Source organism: Mus caroli, chromosome 14, assembly GCF_900094665.2.
Source record: "Mus caroli chromosome 14, CAROLI_EIJ_v1.1, whole genome shotgun sequence".
NCBI lineage: Eukaryota > Metazoa > Chordata > Mammalia > Rodentia > Muridae > Mus > Mus caroli.
This window is the reverse complement of record NC_034583.1, coordinates 4400049-4404634: the sequence shown is the minus strand read 5'-3', so window position 1 is coordinate 4404634 and position 4586 is coordinate 4400049.

Genomic DNA, 4586 nt, shown 5'->3' with positions numbered 1-4586 from the left:
GTTTATGGTGTACACTTCTTATTGGTTCGTACCTCAAGGGAGAGAGGGTTACCTTATAGGGACTTTTTCCTTGTGTTGTAAGCCCCTGGCTGGATGTTGGGACAGTTGCTGATTGGCTGCTATTTTTCTGTGGGTTTTCTGAGAAGCCTGGGCTGTCCTTCTGGAAAATTGAAGCTTAAGGCCTAATATGGCTGCCTGTTCTGAAACGGAGTGAGTTTGGTCCTCTCACAACTTCCCTTTACTTATATTTTAGTATGAATTTAAGTTTTGCATTTATCTTCCAGGGTGAGTTTAAGATAAGCACATAGCACACTCTCTGAGGGCATTTAATGTTTGAACAAATCTAAAAAGCACTAGTAAATGGACATTGCTGGAAGACACATCTTTAGTCCACAGCTTGGTGAGATATGATAACACTTGTTTTCACACTTGTGGAATAATTTATTGGTATCTATTCCCTTTTTTTCTCTCTGAAATGAAGGCTTTCACAATTCTAGACTTCCCAGTTCCAATGTATCTTATTAGTCTTTCTTCTGAGGCAACATTAGTTTTTTATCTTAGCTTGTAATTTCTCAGATATCAGACAGCAGTCCATTTGTACACTGAAGATTGTAGAAATAATGTAATAATACATATTTGAATAGTTTTCATTTTTGAACAACATGTAGCTTTTTATAAATACAACCAAAAGCATGAAACTAGAAATGAAATGAAAATGTGGGCTCTATATATTTGTCTCTGAATGCTACTTGGGTAAGAAATGAGTCCCCAGATGAAAGCAGTGTGAGTCATTTCAAATCTAACTGCCTTCTATTATTATAAGATTGCATTGATGTGTTTGTGAAAACTCCACAAAGAATTCCATAGGGAGCTTCTGATCTTGGAGGGCTCCAGGGGTGCCGATGCAGAGTGAAAGGAGAATATCTGTACATGCATTTTTCAATCTAGTGGATTCTGCAGCATGCTCACAGGTGGTTTACTTATAGAAAAGGAATCAGATTCTTCGAATAAAGTATTACAAATGAGATTTGAAGACAAAAGTAATAACATCCCCTGTGTGGACTATCACATATGCAAAAGCAGCTCTTCCACACAGCACTTGTGTTGTTAATAACTCTTTGACTTCCTCTTGTAAGCCTCCACACGGCCCCAAACCTCTTTCAGCAGTCTTCCAGGCAGCCATGACAGACACAGAGAGTGACATATTGGTAAATGCTCATGAATCTTCCTGTAGAGCATTACACACAACAATCTTTTATTTCCTTTGAAGATATACCACAAGTATTCCTCCTGTCCTGTTGTGGAAATCTGAATCCTGCCTGAAGAGGGCTTCAGTTTAGGAAGGGAAAAACAGAAGTCAACATTCATTAGATATGGATATATTATTTAGAGGGCCTTCCTGACCGAACTTGGAGCTGGGCCTGATATTTGTTCTGTGTCTCCCTTTGTGATATGTAACAGGAGTTATCTTGACAAAGTTTGTATGTTCTACAATAGCAACTGCTAACTTTGGTTTTGGTCGTGGATTCATTTATGTTGTGAAAGTTGCTAAGAATTCCTCAAAAATAAAACATATAAGCCAATTTTGGTGGCTCACATTGTAATCCTAACATTTAGAGGCCATTAGTGTCAGGGTAGTGAGTTTGAAGACTACCTGGGCTGTGGAGTGAGATCCTGACTCAAACAAAACAAAACGAAACAAAACAAAACAAATTAAATGTACTCCATAGAGTTGTTAAATGACTCAGCAGTTCCAGTCCAAACAATTAAACCCATAAGCTCAGATATTTGCATAGCAAACCCAGATTTATAGGACTGTCCATTAACAAGGGAATGGATAACAAAATACAGAATGTCATACAATAGAATGTTGTTCAGTCTTTAAAAAGAATGAGGTTCTGACTCAATCTGGACAATGGATTGGCCTTAAAAATATGATGGTAAGTGAAAGATGTCAGTTACAAACAAACCAACAAAAAAACCAAAACAAAAACAAATGTGTGATTCCACCTAGAGTTGTGGCAGGATGTGGATTAGAGATTCCCAGAGGCTAAGTGCGCGGAAGTGACTAGTTGAACTTCTGCTTGTGAAATTTAAAAGTTCTGAAAATGTGTTCTCATGGTGCTTATCAGCACAGAGATTACACTGGGGTTTGAATTACATACCTAAAAACGGACTAACAGAGTCTATTTTCTACTATGTATGTGTTATTGTATTATTAAAAGAAAAAAAATGAGGCTCCCAAAGAGCTTTTATTTACTTGAGATACATTTATCTCTAATTGGTGATTTCAAAATTAAAATGGAAAAAACCACATTAATTATTTCATCTCATACTAAAAGAGTAAAACCATCAAAGGTTAATATAACCTTTCTCTAAAGATCAAGTAAATTATGAGAAGCTAGGCAACACACGCTGTTAATTATTTTGAACAGATATATTCATTGTGTTAATTTTTTCGATTGACTTATTTTATTTTATGTTATGAGTATTGTCTTGCTTACAAGTATGTATGGGTACCATATGTGTGCCTGGTTCTTCCAAGGCTAGAAGGCATTGAATCCCCTGGAACTGGGGATTATAAATGGTTGTCAGCCACTATGCGGATGCTGGCTACAGAAGCCAGATGCTCTGTGCGAGCAGTCTCTCAGTGTTCCTTTTAAAGAACATTGAAGCCTAGGGACGTCAAAAGTGGAAGAGTACATGCCTAGGAGACACAAGACCCTGGGTTCAATCTTCAGCATTAAAAAAACCCCACATAAATAAATAATGTTATCACTCTAAGTCTGCTAGCACCAAAGTCTAAACACCAGCCTCTCCTTCATGAGGTAAACAGCTCATCTGGCTTGTCATTCAGCATAGCCAACGCCTCTGGTCCTGGCTGTGACCATTCAGCTGTTCTAGGCAACATCCAGAGTTATGGGTGCATTTCCCCTTCTGTTGAAGAGAACATGACTGTCATGTCTATTCAGGGGTTAAGATTTAATACTATGGATCTTTAATTCTTTTGTGTGTGTGCCTGTTCATGTGTGTGCTCATGGATATGCAGAAGCAGGCCAGAGGCCAATGGCTGGTATCTTCTGCCACTGCTTCTCTGCTTTCTTTTTTGAGACAGGTTATTCACTGAAGCTGGAGCTCAGCAATTTGGCTGGACTGGTTGTACAGCAAGGCCCAGGATCCTCTTACCAGTTTCTTCCTAGTGCTGACATCATGGCCATGCCTGAATTTGAAAGAGTTTAGTTTTAATTTTGTATCTGTGAATGAATGTGTGTAGAGGTGAAGAGGTGAAGTTATAGGCAGTTATAAACTACCTGATGTGGATGCTGGGAACCAAACACAGGTCATCTGTAAGAGCAGGAATTGCTCTTAATAGCTAACCATCTCTCCATCCCTGGGCCTAGCTTTTTTCTTGGGCTTTGGAGTCAAGGTCTTGTGCTTACATGGCAAGAACGTTCCTGACAGAGACATTACCACAGCATGGTTTTATACTCTTTGAGTAAAAACATTAAGTAATGTTATACATTTAAAAATGCCTTCTATCATCACTGCTGCATGACCTCCAATGGCAATGCCTGTACAGTGGGAGAAAAATCAGACAACCCAAATATCCTAATGTTAGGATGAAAATTCTCTCGGCTTCATGGACTACCAGTGGTAGGTACTATTTGAGAACCACAATGCTCTAGGCAGAGGGAGGAGAGAAGACATAAATCACAGAGACAGAGGGATTAACCATCATCATGAGACTTACTGAAAGTTATCTATTCATTCAGTTTAGCAATTGTGTGCACTGTGTTCCAGGAACTACCATTACACTGGGCCTATGGTGCTCATCTCTCTTCTTAAGGAAACTTCAGGGTTAGGTAGGGTGATGGGTAAGAACAGAAAAGACATACTAATTAATACATTACATCAACCCACTACAACTTGTTCAATTATCTGCCTTTTGAATGAATTTGTATTTTTTCATTATTTTTATTTTTTTCAGTTTTTTATTATGTATATTCTAACAATGTCATACTTACATAATTGGTACTGACATGGCATTTGAAGGGGACCAGAACTTTTTTAAAAAAACATTTTTTTGGTTCTTTGTAAATTTCATATCATGTACCCCAATCCTACCATCTGTTCCTCCCCTTGTACTCACCCTCCACCCTTACAATCTACCCCTAACAGAGAAAAAATTGTGGAAGCTGTAGTTTGTCCCAGTATGTCCCATAGTATACCCTTTTGTCCACACTTCTTTACTTGTAACAGTTCATTGAAATGATTTGTTTGTCAGGTTTGAGGCCTCTAGCTTCTACTGGCTCTTTACTGGGACTCCTCTTGGATATCCTGTTGTTGTCTTGTATCATGGAGATCCTGTAAGTTTGGATCTATAAGTCTGGCCTTTTGATGCACTTCTGCAGTTCATCTAGCAAGCAGATGTTGGGGTGCCAATTCAAAGCCCTGGGTCTGGGCCTGTACTGGCTAGTTTTATGTCAACTTGACACAGGCTGGAGTTATCACAGAGAAAAGAGCTTCAGTTGAGGAAATGCCTCCATGAGATCCAGCTGTAAGGCATTTTCTCAATTAGTGATCAA